Raw genomic sequence first — 18,580 nt, 5'->3', positions numbered from 1 at the left:
CATTTCATCGCCAATATGTAAGATGACCAGTTTGGGCTTTCTTTAACCTTTGACCCTCTACGTAAGGCTTTCCCCAAACCATAAAATTTTTTTATTTTTTTTACACGCTGTTATTCATTTAGAATTGTTTAGAATATACTTCTATAAATATTCAAATCTAGAAATTCTATTTTAATTTTATATTCATTTATTTATGAAGACCTTGAGGAGCATAATCAACGTGGACCTTGCTCTCTAACGTTCATTTGTGGCTTCTTTTCTGTCATTTTAATTTAACTTACTAACATAACGGTTTCGCTGAGGAGGACTTGGTCTCTATCAATTATGACGACTGTCCAATTTTTTTAATTAATTTTTTTATTACCATGGTGACGACAAGTATACGCTAACTGGTTACATCCGTATTGTTCCGTATATTTAAGGAAACAGCAATTGCACGTGCCACGTTTTCCGGTGCTCTCCGCTTGTCACCTCCGATAACCGATTGGTGAAAAAAGTGAAAATGTCTCTTTGGAATTCAAGCGCATGACACTGAGCACACTTTGGCTGGCCCGGTCCAGGGGCGTAGCTAGTTTAGTTTTGATTCAAGTTGGTCCTGCCTAAAATCTGTTACAATGATCAAATGATCGAATATTTACCACTAAAGATTTTGAATTTTAACTCATTCACAACCAGCCGAGTAAAAAAGAAAAAAAATCTTTGACGTCTTTAGCCGTCAATGGTAGTTAATGAGTTAATGTTCATCATCACGTCATGAATCGTTTGAGATTTTTTTCTTTTTATCAGTCTTAAGTTTTATCTACAAAGTGAATGATATCTACATTTTATTCCAATTAATAATTGATCGTTCTTCGACCACATCTTGGTGATGAAAATTGTCATTCCTGTCACTCTCCACTTGATCAAATTTGAATATTTTATGGACGCCATCGTTTATTAACGGTTATGAAAAGTATTCAGAATGTTTTTTTTTTTTAATCCGATTGCTTATTGTGCCGCAATAACTGTCTCACAATCATAATTTGAAAAAATGGAAATTCTGAAATATTCTTTTGGAGTGAATTTCTCTTGGTTGGCAGCTTTGAATTTGTGAATTATTTTCTCTTTTACTCAAGCAAAAAATATTCTTGATCCAAATATGCGATTATTCAATACCCAAATTCAAGAATATTTTTCCTCTGCATCTCCTCTTATCATCGAAATAATATGAATTCAATAAATAATCAAATCGATGACTCTTCTTTGCGTTTTAGGACGGACGGTGGTTTTATGATGCGGAAGGCGACGCCGGCCAACTGACGCACCAAGCTCGTTCGGAGGTACGAATCGCATCCACTTCATTAGGTACACCCGCGCAAGCTCTCCCATATTCCGCATACCCTTTCCCGGCGGCCGTGCATATTTTAGCCGCATACATTGTTTACATTGCTCCCCCAGCCCCCCCATTGAGGTTTTATGCCTGTTTTTTTATGACGCCGTATTCAACAGGAACGAGGCATAAAAAGCGGCACCGGGGGCGAAAGTGCCGTATCAGCTCTTTTGATAAGTCGGCAGGGGCTCGTATTGTGTTTTCACGACAGCGTAGGGGCGGGCGGGGGGGGGCAACCCACGCTCGGCTACAGATACATTCCAGGGTAATCCCATATTAGAACACGTGAATTCATTTACATTTGCCCCCCCCCCCCCCTAAAAAAAGAACGCGAGGGCGGTAAGTGTTGCTGACGCAGGAGTAATGACATATAAAATAAATAAATAAAACATTTGAATCAAAGCGAAAGCAGCAGGAGGCTGCAAATCTCATCCGCATTTTGTCGTCCACGTGTCGCGTTGTGCGTCCGACTCGCCCGATTCAAACGGCAATTGAAAAAGATCGCCCGTTGGTTGAGTCATATTCGGGTATGCTACGGAATGATCAAGTATTCGGATCAAATGTATTATTTCATTTTTATTTTAGCTTGATTAAAGAACATTTTGGAGACAGAAGAGAAAAATTACACATAACACATTCATCAAAAAGAATCTTTCAAAAGATTCATTCACTGAATCGTTCACGCCCTCCCCAGGCATGGATGGAGTCAGTTTAAAAAAAATTAAATAAAGGGCTGAATTTTGATTAGTTTGATTTTAAAATGTTACATTTAACCTTGAAAATGAAGTAGAAAAAAATATAAATAAAATGTTTCATTTAAATTATTGAAACGAGCCGCCATGTTTATCATCTTGAAATGAATTAATTGCGATAGTTTATTTCAAAGTTATTTCAAAATTGAACTAACGTGAGTGTCACGGGCTCAACTATTTCGCATGCCGGCCTCGTTCCTCCTCGTCAAGTCGGCCGGAAAGTCGACGTTTTATTTGTTTTGAGTCACGCTAGCTCAGCGGCGCATGCGTAAGCCTCAGGTGATCTTCCCTATACCATTTTCTATTGATATCGACCACCTACCTATCGCGATATATATCGATATCGGGTTATCGACACATGCCTAGGATGGACTTTAATCCTGGATGTCCAAGGTGTGCGAGTCTACTAACGTTTCAAATGAGTTGACTTCAATCTCATAAAAGCCTATTTTTGCTTTTCAGCTTTTTCCAAAATCGACTTTCTTCCGGCGTCTGATTGGCTGAATTGACCTCATGTTGTTGCGTGCCTGCCAATCTTAAGCCGCCACGGACAAAATATCACCCCGAGTCAATATTTCCCAACCATTACAAACAGTTTGCTCGTGGAGATAAAACGACACAAACTCCGGTGTCATTTCATCGGGCTGCTGTTGTCACGGTAACACCACTTTGCGCATCGATGTGTCTTTATGAGCGTTGCTCTTCATTAAGCGGCGTGTGCCTTCGGAGAAACGCGGTCACTTAGAAGGCTCGTGACGCTCGACTCGGTATCCGTGCGACGGGGGCCGCTGCTTCCTCGCCGGCTGCTGTTGCCCCGGGTAACGGGCTCTGGATGCCGTTCAAATCGGTGAACGCCTGCTGACACTTTGGGGGCCGGCGAAAAGGTCGACCTTTCAATGCAAACGACCTGCTTTGCGTGATTTGGAGACACCTGGGCGTCAAACCCGACGTGGAAACAAATGGCGGCGTTTTAAGATAACACCAGGCAAATCTCAACGTCGTCGACGGGGCATTATGGTCGGACACGCCCTCATTGGAAGCTTCTATGGGCACTCATGCAAAGCCATGGCGGTCAAGATGAGCCACTTGAAAACAAAATGGCCGACTTGCTTTCAAGCATGGCTTCTTGAGATTTTTTGTGGGGAGCCTCCCAAATTTCATGATGAAAAGTCAAACTGGCTATCAAGGATGGTTATTATTTTTATTTCAAATTTTTAGAGAGCGTGGTACCCAATCAAAATGGCCGCTTCAAACCCAAAAGGCAGACTTCCCGTGTCTTTTCCGGTGTTTTGGTGGCTTGCTGATGATGTCACGCTTTAATCCCGTATTTCTCAAATTTCTTTGCCTCTGTGTTTTCTTGTTTTTTTACCTCTGGCAGTTCTATTTGCATATTTTGATTGGCTAAATAAAAATGAATAAATAAATGTGAAAATAACTGAGTACTGTCACGTTGGCGCGGCAGCTCCGACGTCACTTCCGCTTACGCCTCGAGAAGCCGCTGTTGCAACAGCGGTGGAACGTTTACGTTTCTCCTGCTGAGAAAAAAAAAAATTCTCCTGCCAAATTTGCAACGATGCCACGGTTCACTCGGATTCAGTGTGAAATATTATATATATGACGTCTTCGACAGGCACGCAGAGAACACCCAAAAAAAAAACAAAGTAGCAGAAAATGTACTTTTTTAAAATTATTCTTATGATTTAGTAACTCAGAACATAAAAAAAACGACAAACAGGGTCAAAGAAATATATTCCAAATTTCTAATCATAACGTGTGACATCATCAGCAGACGCGAAGGCGACCGAAGGACCCCGACCACATCTTGTACTGACACCGGCCGGCATGGGACTTTTTTTGTGGGTCCACTCGTGATAGATAAAGCTCTTAAATTTCATATTCCCGCCAGTTTTTGCGAGACAGGCTTGACTTTTTTGATAGTCGCTGCTGTTTTGGTTAGCAACAAAGAACAGCGGAAGATTGATTTACCGCAAGTCCATCGCCACAACCAAAAACCCAATCCGAGTCCTTGGCCTTTCTTTCGGGTAAAAAGTCGTTTTGTGTAGGATGTGCTCATCCAGCTCAGGTAGAAAGTGTGAAAAAAAAAAAAATCCACCCGGTGGGGCGAGTCAAACCCGATGAATAATGATTGCAACAAGCTTTGCTTTGCCGCGACGTTTTCTTCATTTTTCTTCACCATCGTCTTGCTTGTAAGGTGAGAAAACACAAATCCTTTCCCGCCCAAAAAATTGACTGCCACTCCGCCACGACTGGGTAGCACGAGGAGGGGGGGGGGGTTAGTTTGCTGCCTGACAAGCGGCGGTAATCAGAAGCTGTCAGCTGCAAAGTGTCCTCTGCTGCGAGGCGGACTTGACGGCCGCTATCAGACAAAAAAAAAAAAAAAGACGGCGTTAAGTCCCGTCTCGGCCGGAAAAAGAGAGTTGCTGGAGTGCGCTCGTCTATTTTCGCGACCCCCCCTCATCATTGTACGTCACCGTCAAGCTCCTTTTTACACCCCCCCCCCAATACCAAACATTGAATTTCCATATTTGTTCAAACCTCTGCTCCCAAAGTTGTAAAAACGACTTAATCTCCACGGTGCCGTCGTTTTTTTGTTGTTGTTTCCCTTAAACTAGGCGTGGGCAAACTACGGCCCGGGGGCCACATGTGGCCCGTCAAATGTTTTAATCCGGCCCGCCGAACTTGAAAAAGAATTAAATAAATAAACCTTGTTCATGTTTTATTTTCTAAATACTGTTGTTTATCAAAGACATATTTTGTTGAAATGCTTTTCTTCATTTTCATTTCAAATTTAAGTTTGTTTTTTTTCTCCGATGAGGTGAGGTGACCAAAATTCTCCATCCATCTACTCCTGGTCTGGCCCCTCCTGTCAAATTTGAGAACCCATTGTGGCCCGCCAATCAAAAAGTTTGCCCACCCCTGCCTTAAACGGAGGCGAGGACCAGGAGAAGGTTGCAATCCGGTTTCAGCTTCTGCCGGAGTTTTGAAGTTCAAGATGATCATCTGTCATGACAGCAGCCTGAGTTTTGGAAAGTGCAAAAGTGAAAAATTGCAAATGACTTTCGATTGGTAGTTGAATAATAACTTGAGTGGACGAATGAACGATTTTGTCATTTTTGTCTTTCTTCTGGCTTCCGATTGGCTGACATGACCTCACGCGTCCCTTTTTACATCAACTTTCCATATTTGTTTAATTACCCTGCTCACAAAACTGTAAAGACGGACGGCTACAGAATTGATTCATTTGCATCACTTTATCTCTGCCATACGCAAATGAAATGCGCAACCTTTTTACTTTTTTTTTTTTTTTTAATGTGTGTGTGTTGAAGGCGCAACAGAATCTACAATCTGGTTCTACCTTCCCCCGGAGTTTTATTTACAAGCCCAGCCTGGCAATAAAGAGCGCAATTTATGACTTACTTTTTAATTAGAAATAATGTCTTGTAGCGTTTAAGTGATGGATGGTTTAATCAATATATAGAGCAAGCCGGCCCGATGATCAACGTCCTTCCGAGTAGCCTAACTTAACTCTTTTCCTTTCGCGAGAAATATGCACTGTTGACTTCCTTTTTCTTTTTTTTTTGTGGTTTGCTTCTCCGTCATCACCGGCGAGGAAGTCAAGCTTGCCCTGTCACGGCGCATTTAAGCAAATATGCAACCTCAATGAAAGCCTTTTTATTTTTTTTTTATTTTGCGGCGGCTTTAAGGAGGACAACTTCTTGACGGCGCATCTGCTCCAATGCGATGTGACAAGCTGCGAGGAATTTCCGGCTCACGCTAGCCGTCGCTTGTTACTTTCCGATTGCTAAAATGCAGAATGAAGACTTTTTTTCCTTTGAATTGGGCCACGATTACAGAGAAATGGAATGGCTGTGAGCTTAAATTAGTACATTAGTGAGATGCATAAACGCAGTAAGGCATAAGTCATTTGCAAGTCGCATGACATTAGTCGTTAGCATGGTGGGATGAAAAGCATTAATAAGTCACATAATATTTGTGATTGTGCTGATGGCTTGAGTGAGAAGCGTAGTACTTCGCTGCCTTGAGATATGACTATGACCTCACACGCATCTCCAAAAATCTTTCTCCATGGAAATGAATGCAAATGTCATTCATCTATTCAAGCCTCCCTCCAAAAATGTTCCTGTTGTTTTTTTTTTTTTTTTTCAATTAGGAAAAAATAACAGTCACTTTATTGTATTGCACAAACACACACACAGAGAGAGAGAGAGAGAGAGAGAGAGAGAGAGAGAGAGAGAGAGAGAGAGAGAGAGAGAGAGAGAGAGAGAGAGAGAGAGAGAGAGAGAGAGAGAGAGAGAGAGAGAGAGAGAGAGAGAGAGAGAGGAGAGAGAGAGAGAGAGAGAGAGAGAGAGAAGAGAGAGAGAGAGAGAGAGGGAGAGAGAGAGAGAGAGAGAGAGAGAGAGAGAGAGAGAGAGAGAGAGAATCTACGGCATTAAAAATGTAATATATATATAATTTTATCCACACACACGTGCACGCACGCAAGTGTGTATCACCTGTCGTTCAAGAACAAGCACCACAGCTTTCTTTCTCAGTGCTTCGTGTTGCATTCCTTCCCTCAGGCCTCAATAAGTAATATGACGAAGACCCTTGGCTATGCTCTCGTCAATGCTTAACTGACCCCACTCCTTCTTGACCCCTGCTTGGGTCCATTCTCGCTGCCGTCTCTCCTTCTGCTGAGTTTATCAGGCCTGCTTTGTGCCACATAAGCCAACAGATAAGCGGTATTCTGGGCCCGGGGTTACTCACGTCCGTCTTGTTCATTCATCACAATCCCACTAATTCCCTCCCGGAAAAGCGTGTTTTGCCAGATTGCAGGTGTTGCCTGATCTGTCCCGTGCAAACATTTAGTCACCAGCGCCGGCTTTTGTATTCCCGTCAAGTGATGTTAACCCCCCCCCCCCCCCTCAATATGTACACGCTCTGTGGAGAGTACACATGGCTAATCTCATTGGCGGTGTAAAAACATTCTCCTGATAGGTATGCAGCGTGAGCTCGTGATGACAGGCGGGAGTTTTTCCTCTTTTGTTGTTCTCGCGATTGCTTTAGTTCAGGCTGCGGAGAAGAAGAAAAAAAGCGCAGAGAAATCATTTTCTTCTGGGTTTAAATGACGTCGCATCATGTGAAATCACTTTTTCTTTCAAGTGAAATACTTTGAGAGTCAGATAGTTGTTTCTTGAATCGTGATTTTAAAATAAAAAATAAATTGTGTGCTGCTCAAGTAGTACACAAAATAATCGCTGATTTAAATGATAAAATAATAAATAATATACTTATATTTAAAGACAACAATACTTTTGGATTTCAGGAAAAAAATGCTTTCAAACATTTCTGTACAACTTTTCACTGATGTGCTGTCTATTTCATTTTTTTAAAATTATATTTAATTTTAGTATTAATCTTTAAACTGTGCATGAAATTATCCTTTTTTATGAATTATTTTTCGAGGTGGTAATTTGTGTAAAATGTTTGAAAGGGACTATTTAAAATTAGTATGTGAGATATTTTGTTTCCACAAGTCGCAAAGCAATAAGGAATATTAAATTATTTCAAATTAAAATAAAATACATAAGCGGTGCTTTTTTTTATAAAAAAAAAAATCTGAACTTCTCTGAATTAAATAAAAAAATATAATGCACTAGAAGGAAAATTACACATTCTTTTGGTCTCCTTTATAGGGCTGGGTCTAAAAAAATCGATTAGAATCGATTTATCTTTTCCTAGCTTGATATCGGTTCATAAAACTAAATATCGAAAATATAATATGACTTCACGCGAGATCTTGTCACTATGCGTGAAATCCTTGATTGAATCGAAAATCAATCAAAGTGAATCGAAAATTGAATCCAATCGGGCCCTTGTGTGTCGATGATAAATGTATGAAATCGTCGCCGATTGTTTCCAAATACGCAGCAAGGACTCCAAATTTGACTTGTCTAATCAGCCTCAACGGTGCCATTACACCCGATCGCGTTTCCTCTCTTTTGTTAAGCGTCGCACACGAGACGGAGAACAAAGACACCCCCCCGCAGTCTCTTTTGTTGTTGTTTTTTTTTTTTTTTTTTTGGGGGGGGGCGTGGAAGCGCACCCCTTTGACAATAATTGGGTGTGAATGAAACACTTGTGCTGGCCTCCTGAGCGCTTCACACAAAAAGGTGGAGCAGCGTGTTGCCCGCGATGGACAAATGCTTTCTGGTTACGGCGTCCAGGAGATTGATTGAGAGGTTTTTGGCGGGGGTCTAATTTTGCTGCGCACCATCTGCCTGGCTTCCGGAACCTGCCGGGCATGTGACAGTTTCCAGCGGCTTCGCTGACGAGCAGATGTGCGCACCGACGCCATCCTTCACCACTTACTGTACTTTCTGTTTTTTTTGTTTTTTTAAGTAGCCAATCAGGGAATCTAGTGAAGTGAAACCACAATCGCAAAGAAACAGAATATATTCGTGAGGTTTATAGAAACAGTAAGACGCAATGTAGGTCGTCGCATAATGTTTGCCAAACACAATGTCCAGTTGTTTGTTGTGCGCCATTGTTTCATAAATTGTGATAATATATTATTTTTATCATTCGTTAACTAATTCACTTCCGGACGATTTAAAAAAAAAAATCTTTCGCGTCTTTAGCCGTCAATGGCAGTAAACAAGTTAATTATTATTTTTGTTGCATATGCCAACTGAACCACGACTGAATCTATCCTGCCGTGACTTACTTCTGCCCCCTACTGGCAAACGTCTGCTATTGCATTCTCTGTCCATAAACATCCTACTGGTGAAGATCATTCCAACTTTGTTTTTGACAAAAAAGTATCCCATCAAGCCTTTTGAACACTAACATCCGCCTACTACGTTCGATATCGACACATTAGCTTAGTGGTTACTTGGAATTGTCGTTATTATTGAGTAACGCGTTACTTAGCAACACATGACCAACGTCACTGTTTGTGCGACTGACGCGTAGCTTGTGCTGCTAGCTTAGCATCCTCAAGACGTGTAGCATTAGTATGGCAGCATTGGTAAGAAATAAAGCAGTGATACTTTATTATTTAAAGACGCTTCGCGGTCGGACACACGGCACATGTATTGGCGAGATATTGAAGACGCGTAGCATTTGGTGGCAGCGTCGCTTTAATACAACGAATCACATCATTTCGGATGAAATCATTCGACGCAAAGTAGTGCGAGCAAAGCATTTATGGCGCGGAGCATTAGTAAGCGCGTAGCATAGCGTGGCTTGAGTTTAATGTAATTTGCTGAAGCAAAACAGTTTGTGTTGTTTCTATTAGTGCTGCTATTGATGGAATATATTTGCATAAATCAATCACACACACACACACACACACTGATTCAGTTATGCCATAAAGATGATTGGCAGATGAATTTACTAAAAATTCCTCAATCAATACATTAATTTGCTGGCAGACTGACGGCCAACATGGGAAATGTGTTCAAATGGCAACAATTCTCTGGTCTAATCAGGAAAACCCAAAGGAAATTCCAAATGCAAATGGCCATCAGGATTTTCAATGTGTGCTTTTGAATTGTGCTGATGTCCCCGTGCTGTCGAGTGAAATGTTTTGTTTCGTTCTTCATCTCTATTCTATTCTTTTTAAAAAAAAATTTTTTTCTAGAATAAAAAGAATGCTGGGAGCCACCTGATTGGACGCCAACTGTCCAGCTGGGCATTTGCAAAAAAGGTAATCAATGCATTTGCATACTGAATGTGTCATGAGGTCTGACATCAAGTGGTCAGCTCATAAAAATAACATGAAATTAAATGTCAATTATCAAATTGAAATATAGAATTAAACATTGCAAGAAGTTTGTTTTTAAATACATTTAAATCATCTCGGTTATTCAACCCACCCCACAAAACAAAAAAGACAAAGAATTAAAATGAAATGATATTGGTTCTTTTTCTAAAAATGAAATAATTGCCGTTCCAAAAATAAAAATAACTAAAATACAACATAATTCGTTCTATTACAAAGTGTAATAGATTTATGAAATGAAAACATTTAACTGAAACTATTGCTTTAAAAATAACTAAAAAAAACGATATTTATTAACTGAAAGTACAATTAAATGTGGGATGTTAATAAAAAGTAAAATAAAATGTCATTTAATTGGTCCTATTTTTTCAAATATTTTGAAAACTGACACATGTACTCTAAAAAAAAAATTCATTTTGTATAATTAATAATACTAGTGCTACTTTGAAAAAAATGAAATAAAAATGGTGCTATTTATAAAAAAAAAATAGATAAAATGCTGCTACTTCCTGAAGTAGGATATCATTTAAATGACTTGAATGAATTTTTAGCAATAATCCGCTTTTTGTCTGTCATTCCCACTGGCTGCTCGGCCCGTGCGCTTGATATTTTGCATGTGCCGCCGCTCTCGTCATTGCTATTCAGTAGATGCACTGTTTGGCACAAGGACAAAAAAAAAAAAAAAAAGTTTGCATAATTTATTCAAAGCCGTCGTGACTGTTTGAAAAATGGCAGGCGGCCTTTTAACTAAATAGACACACTTCGGCCCACACATAAAACAAGAGAAAACTTTATTCGTTTTCGTCCGCCGCCGTTAGAATTCATTAAAGTTCCGATGAAGTGGACCGGATTTGACGTGGGGACTCTCGGTCCCGTCGCTGTCGCTCGTCTCGGAAAGTTGATGTTTGTCCTTCGATATTCAAATTGCTTCTGTGTGTGAAGAGTGGCAGCCAGTAAAAGTAAAAGATGATTTTTTTTTCTATTGAATCAGCAACAGAGGAGCGCGTGTGTTATTTCGAGTCTGCCGCATTGAGATTCAGCCACGAGAATGCAACTCGACAGCCGCTACCATTACCATCGTGTCACATTCTAACCAGGCACTGTCAGTCAAAATGCAGCATTATTAACCATAGAAGAAAAAAAAAAAATCCATCCTTCCACACAAGCTAAAGATCAGTAAATAAGTCTCAAATCTTCGCCTCGGCTCGACTGCAGCTTTTCGCCGCTGGCGGAGTGAAATGGGCTTTTAAAGTCCTAAAGCAGACGTTTCCTCGGGGAGACGTGCATAAAACTGCTCCCTGACCGTTCAGGTGTGCCCACAGAAATGTGTCGGCGTAAATCCAGTTTTTCATAATCGCCCCGGGCGATTTCAGCCACGTCGGCGTGTTCCCGACGGAACAATGTCCAACATATCTGGTTGCGCCGTGACACAATGTCAAACAATCCTCCGGTTTTCCGCTTTTGAAAAGAGCAAACCGGCTTCTGTGGCGAGGAAGCTCTTGAAATTTGAGTCACAACCACTCCACGCTTCCTTCCAGGTCAGGTCCGGTTGGGCCAAAGGAGAAAAGCCTTTTTGCCGTCATTCTGTTCATTCCGATTGTGTGAGCTAACTGCCAGAAACGTAATCACATAAAATGACAGGATGCCGACGTAATATTAGTGATGGGTCCGATTATCGGTGCCGATATTTGGAATTTTGCCGATTATCGGCATCTGCCTTTTTTTTTTTTACTTTCACGGCCGATAAATTAATAGCTGGTTTATTTTGGCTCGCTGCAGCACACTTCTCTTTCTCTCTGCTGTGCTGGTGGCCCTGCCTGCAGAAGCACCGTCTGTTTGGTTCCTTGTGCAGTGAGTAGCGGCCAATCAGCACTAAGCTGCCTGTTTGCTTTTTCACCTCGAGTCACATGCACAACGAGAGAGCAGGAAAGTAAGGCAACGGACTTTGCCCAAATTTTAATAAATGTCGACTACAACTCACAACTAATCGAAAACTATTTTTAAACTTTCAAAAGATGTTTGTTTTTGTTGAACTATAATTCATGCAGCTGAGCCTGGAAGCTCCGTGGACTTTTTGTTTGACTTTTTAAAACTAAGTTGTCTATTTTCCAAAATCTAAAAAAAGCTTTAAAATGTTGCAGATCACTAAAGTTGTTTAAGAAACGTGCTTTAAGGCATTTAAATAAGTCAAATTTTGGAGTTTTTTTTTTTTTATCTTTTATTATTTTGACACCATCCCCCCCCCCCCCCCCCTTTTTTTTTATTTTATATTTTTTCATTTTACAAATGAATATCGATTTAAAATCTCGGTTATCGGCCTCCATGACTACTAACAATCGGTATCGGCCCTGGAAAAAGCGTAACGGTCTGTTGCTAACGGATACCCGAGCATCAACCAGAATGTTCTGGACTTTTTTTTTTTTTGACTGTGGGTTACGTTTAGGTCTCCAGGTCGGGGGACGACATGTTACCCCAAAATGCGTGAGTTTAATTCTCTGAATGAAGGAAGAATGGAGCAGGATATTGACGTCTGCAGTCGTGTGGACTCGAGTGAAAACGGCGCCGAGCCGAAAGGCCAAACTCTCAATTCATCGGTCGATCGAAGTTCCCACGGTCACCTTTGATCACGAGCTTTTCGGTCGCGACTGAAAGGACAAGATGAGTTTTCTCGGCTACGGTGTCGTGTCTCTCTTCCTGAGAGAGCGCCATCTTGAGGACTCAAAAATACAACCACCGGTTCATGAAGCAAATTTGAAGCTTCGTTTTCCCATCACTAACGATCCGGGACTGACTAGAAAGACTTTGGCCGTTTCTCAATCTGTGTTTTTTTTTTTTTTTTTGCGTCCTTGGGATGTCGCGGACTGTCATCGAGTACGCTCGGAATTCCCAGATGTTGTTCTTCTCTTCTCGCTTGAATCAAGGATACGTTAGTTGGTGACTTTTGAAGACTTGGCTGCATTTTGTGCTGCTGTCAAAGAAGTCCAGGAGGAGTACAAGTACACGGCTGTTCCAATTTTCAAAGAGACGGGGCATACTTAGGATGTACGTTCTCGAGTGTGTTCTTCGGAAGACCGTAATTGGAGAGTTCAAGTGACCTTAGTCGGAGTCTTCAAATTAAGAAACGTTTTGCTATTCCCCCCGAAGAGCTGGATAAAATGGCTGCGGAGAGGAAAGTCTACTTTCTTCTCGCGTTGCTTTGCAGCAGCCAATCAGCTCTGCGACGTCAAACTCGACGTCACGTACACTTGGCGGGTTTTTGGAAAAGAAAAGAACGAAGAATGGTGAAAATTATTTTTGCGAGCTGTGGACATCCGGAGCTTTACAACAAGGCCGGCTACCGCTAGAGGAGCGCTTCTCGATTATTTTCTGTTATGCCCCCCCCCCCCCCCCCTCAGCAAGAAGTAAACAATCCGCACCCACCCGCCCCCACTCACTCCACAACTATAAATAGCATTTTCGTTGCAGAAAAAAAAGGAGAGTTAATGAGAGCACCACTGCCAACTAGTGGAGTGGATGTGCAATTACACTTTATTGTAGTACGGTGGGGGGAAAAAAAGCATGTTCCCCAGGATCACACGTGCCCCACTCAGCTCCAGGGGGGTCCGCCCAACTATTTGAGAAGCACTGCACTACCGGGACAAAAAAAAAAAAAAAAAGTGACCATAATTGGAGACAAGTGAAGCTTGGCGTACCTCGCATGTTTTACTTTTTTTTTTTTTTTTTTTTTTTAACTTTACCAAGACGGCCATATTGTTTCCATTAGCGTTAGCTTTAGCACGGTGTCAACCACTTGAATGTGGAAACCTTTTTTTTCTTTGATAGCTCCCGGAAACGCCGTCGTCACAAAGCGAAGCCCCTCCCCCGTGAGCGCGAATGAGCGGCTCCGTTGTGAACGTAGCATGACCTTGCCTCCCCATGACCTGACCGCCGTTCATATAAAATGTTTCTTTCCCAGCATCGCTTCTTCGAATCCTGATGGATATCCCCGCGGAGTTTTGCGTAGCTAAGCAAAAACTAGATTCAAGGACTTATTTTTTTGTGTTTTGATCACCGCAAAGAAATGAAGCCATTTTGGAGAGGGCCGATTAGTTCAGGGGTGCCAAAGTCGCGTACAATTTGGACGTGATGTCTCTCACCAAGCGACTGGCACCGAATTCCTGGACCAGTTGGTTTGGACGCGGGTGGAGAGAGTTGTTGGTGGTGATGGCGGCGGAGGTGGGAGGGGGCGGGGAGGACGCCTCTGACAGACGTCCAACACACACACAGCTGACTCCTCAGGCTGGTGAGTGGAATAACATCATCTGTGCGAGGCATCACCGATGGCGCTCATATTTCCAGGCGAATATGTCCACCGGGAGGGGCAGGAAGTGTCGGGACAAATTCGGAATGGATTTTTTTGGCGACTCGTCGGCAGACAAATTGAGCAGCGACATGGAAAAAAAATAAATAAAAAAGGCTGCTCTCGACGAGAATGATGATAGCCGCGTCTCATTAAGGGATGAATTAAAGCCCATCGCGCTAAAAGTCTGTTACCGTCTCCAAAGTTGAGCGGCGCCATCAAGTGTGATGGATACTCCCGCAACCAGATTGGAAAATGAGTGATGGGTCGCAGCCGTCGGGGGAGTGGGGACCCAAACTGCATCAATTTGGCAACTTGTTTTTAGATCATTTATCGCTGGTGTGACTCCATGTCAGAGCTGAAGAACAAAAACGCTAGCAGAAAGCCCGTAGGAGTAGGACATTTAAAAAAAAAAATAATTGGGTTATTTCACCTTTATTTTTCCAGGTAAGGCAAATTGAGAAGCAGCGTGTCAGCACACAACGGAGTTAAACAAAGCAAAAATGAAAAGAAATGCAAATGCGGACAACAAACTGTACAGTGTGATACACAGTCGTTACATAATTCATTAATAATCCATATCGCGCTCCCCTTGCGAGCTTAGTCTGGGGGTGTTTTTTTTCCCCTTCCACCGTCCTTTTGTTTTTTTCTTTTCATCTGTGGGCTGGAAAAGAAGACCCGGCGGACTCCTGTTCTGGACTCCCCTGTTGGTCATTGTTTTTCGGTCTCTTGGACGGCCTGCGTCTGTTCCACCTAGACAATAGAGCTATTCTGATTACATCATAGCACTCGGTGAAGAACAAACACAAAATGTATGGGTGGTGGTGGGGCTGGGTAGTGATTCAAATTTACAAAATCGATTTCATTCAATACAGTCGAGCTCGATTCCATTCGATTTTCGATTCACTTTGATTGATTTTCAATTCAATTAGTAGAAACGTCCTGCTGTAACTTGGTGCGATAGTACAAATATTCATATTTACATTAAGACTTGACACCAATTACATGAATGTAATTACATGTAATTACGTTGTAATTACATTGTAATTACGTTGTAATTACATTGTAATTACATGTAGCGTATAAAAAAATGGCGGACGCAGTGAAGTGAGCGGCAACAAGGATGAAGTCAGATTTACTGTTTTGATCAGGTCAGGTTAAATAAAACATGTATGTAATTACAATGTAATTACGCTGACTTAACTGCATGCGCCATTTTTTTTTTTTTTTTTGATACGCTACTTTCGCGTCGTGACAAGATCTCGCGTGAGGCGTGTCGTCATGTAAATTTATGGGGAAAAAGACGTTATTAAAAGTGCCGATATATGATTTTTATGAATCGATATCGGGCTATGAAAACATTCAAATCGATGCATCGTTTTCATTCAACCCAGCCGTGAGTGACAATAAGGTCAGCTTTTGCCAATGACTTTTTAATGAATAAGCATGAACCAGTACATTTGTCTGAGCGACCGATCGACATTGACCAAAGGGCCTGCTTGGGCCCGCATGACATTTTATATAATTACATTTCATTAATTAATTCCACAGCTTCTCCGGCATTCGCGCCATTTCTGCAGAAATTGCATTCTTTTCTTGATTGATTTATTTGGCCACACTCTCGCTGTAATGAATGATTGCACACTTTCGGGAGGGGTGAGGCAATTAAGCGCCTCCCTCGCTCGGAGTGGACCCGACAGTCATTTGTGGCACAAGTGGACGAGTAGAACGGCACCAGAGTGCAATTCGGGACTTGGACCGAGGACTGCGTCTGTGATCGCGCCGCTCGGCGTGGAATAAAATATGTTGCGCTGTGCCGTATATATCTCCCTCGCGGACAAGATTACATGTCTTATTCTTTCCGGTCTAATCCCTCAGCCCTCGTTTGTATCAATCCAAATCCTTTACTCCAATCCATGTTGTGCATTTTTAATGGCGCCGACTGTAATAGAATGGCCTAATTCGGCGCTTTCTCTTTGAGCCTGGGGCCAGTCAGGCTTTAGATTACTGCGCAGTCCAAGTGCATTTACTAAAGCTCTTCCGTGGAGTAGTTGTTTTTCATTTATTTATTTATGAAGTCATTAAAATGGATGTTGATTAAAAAAAACTTCACATTTTACGTTTATTGTTTTTATTTCTTTCATTTCAATTGATTTTAAATCTGGTCCCAACGCAAAAATAAATTAATTTGATTGACTTTGTTGATTTAATATTAACCCCTGAAACATTCTTCCTCCTTGCTGTAAAAATTGATTTAAGTTAAAAAAAAAAAAAAATGGAATGAATAAATCTTTCTTCCTCATTTAAATTTTGGCCTAACTCGAACCCCAGGAAAAATCAAATATGTGAATAAACTCGTTTTATTAACTCAATACATGATTGTGCATTTAGGTTTCTTTATTCCTGACAGTGCCAACTCACATATTATCTCACAAAACATTTTTTCCATTGATTCAGGCACGACAAACACTTAAAAAAATAAGTTGTAATTGAAAAACATGAAATGAAGTGGGATTAAAAATAATTTAAAAAATAAAGAAAAAAGTGAAATAATTAAATTGCTGCTTTGTTTACAAAATTGTGCTGTACGACAAAAAAAGAAAAATTCCTGCTTTGTCCTTCTTCCGGTCAACGTAAGCTACCTCGCTTGACAGCAGGACCAAAAAAATAAATAATTAAAAAAAAAAAGGCTTGCTCGGAATTCAAGGAGCAAAGCGATCTATCATGGGCTGTTTGAGGTCTCGCTAAGATCAGGCACCTCGAGACCGGCGGCGGTGATTCTTTTTGTTCTTGCAGCCCTGAGAGCATTTGCCCCGACAAGAGAGGCGTCTATTGCTCTCTTTGTTCCGAGACGTACCCCATGAGGATGTTTGCCCAGACCAATCAAACTCCATTCACTACTCGTCGGAGCCCACCGCCTGACTCCGGCGAGCTCTCGACACTCGCATGCTTGGCAGGCGCCTTTTCGCTGTGGCTCGAGGAGGGGGAGGGGAGGGGGGGTACAAACACCCCCTCCCCCCTCCCCCCCTCCATTAAAGATTATTATCTGTGCATTTTCTGGAGGAGGGCCTTTGGGAGAGGGGTTAGCAACCAGGACGGCCTCAGTTGATGTTTTTTCAGGCTGGGAGAGAGGTGCGTCATCTCTCTTTTGAGATTGAAGAAGGTTCATCTTGAACAAATAGTCGAGTGGACGGGAAAAATACTTTGCTTCAAAACCTAGTCCGTTCTTTTGTTGTCAGCAGTAGAACCAAAGTTGGTTTTCCATTCACACTCGTAATCACAGCTAAGAACAATTTGGAGTGTTCAGTTCACCCAGGCGTGGGCAAACTACGGCTCGAGGGCCACATGCGGCCCGTTCAACGTTTTAATCCGGCCCGCCGAATTTGAAAAAAAAATTAAATGAATAAACCTTGTTCATGTTTTATTTTCTAAATAGTGTGTTTTTTCAAATACTTATATATTGTTGTCGTGCTTTTATTCACTTTCATTTCCAATTTTCTCCGATGAGGTGAGGTAACCAAAACATTCCATCCATCTGGTCCGGACCCTCTGTCAAATTTTACAACCCATTGTGGCTCGCCAATCAAAAAGTTTGCCCACCCCTGAGTTAACCTATCATGCATGTTTTTGGAATGTGGGAGGAAACCGGAGTACCCGGAGAAAATCCACACGGACACGGGCAGAACATGCAAACTCCACACAGGAAGACCGGACCCGGAATTGAAAGAATGCACCTCAGTGTTTATCTTCTACTAAAAAGCTGTGCTGATCTTGAATCCGAAGCGATACAATGCCGCCATCTCCGGGTTTCTGTTTGTCTTTACGCAACTGAATTTCGCAGACAAGCTTGACGAGGGCCTCTTCCACGATGACAAACATTGGTGACAAATACCGTATTAATGCGTCAGCGGTCGTCAACGCTTCGAATCTAGTTGATGAATTGAAATGAGTCAATCGGTTTAAACGTTGAGGGAAGCCAAATATGAGTTGTTGTTTTTTTTTCACCTTGCAAAAACGTTTTGGAGCTGGATTCTCAAAGTGCAGTGTCTTCACTTTTTTCAAAAAGAGTTTGTCTTAAGCTCAACATTGGCTCTAAATGCACTTTCTTTGGATGTTGACGTCATCTCTGTTTTCCTCAAACTCAGATTGTGGGAGGTGCATCTTAAATCCTGTCCTGACTCCAAATCAGCTTTGCTTTGACGATGTTTGCGTTGGACTGCGGTCTTGTTGACAGGATGGCAGCTCTTAAAATATTTGGGCGATGCCACTGAAATGAAGACACTGTTCTCTGTTCTTATGGTTTCTTTCTCTAT

At 41.7% G+C, this 18,580-nt stretch overlaps 1 protein-coding gene across 15 annotated transcripts in view; it reads left to right on the top strand.

Annotated features, from left to right (window-relative positions):
• Window positions 1–18,580, top strand: part of LOC148338882 (adhesion G protein-coupled receptor L3-like) — a 129,767-nt gene that overhangs the window by 18,221 nt on the left and 92,966 nt on the right. For 14 of the 15 annotated variants that reach the window (XM_088292693.1, XM_088292692.1, XM_088292682.1 and 11 more), the window contains exons 2-3: window positions 1,254–1,319; window positions 9,788–9,853. The gene's annotated coding sequence lies outside the window, so the exon portion shown is untranslated. Of the gene's footprint in view, window positions 1–1,253; window positions 1,345–9,787; window positions 9,854–18,580 lie in introns of all 15 variants that reach the window. The other variant, XM_088292681.1, reaches the window with a different exon arrangement.

Source organism: Idiotropiscis lumnitzeri, chromosome 4 (genome assembly GCF_059441095.1).
Source record: "Idiotropiscis lumnitzeri isolate Australia: NSW breed Sydney's pygmy pipehorse chromosome 4, RoL_Ilum_1.0, whole genome shotgun sequence".
Lineage (NCBI taxonomy): Eukaryota > Metazoa > Chordata > Actinopteri > Syngnathiformes > Syngnathidae > Idiotropiscis > Idiotropiscis lumnitzeri.
Note: the sequence above shows the minus strand (reverse complement) of the source record. Positions and strands in the feature narration are given on the sequence as shown.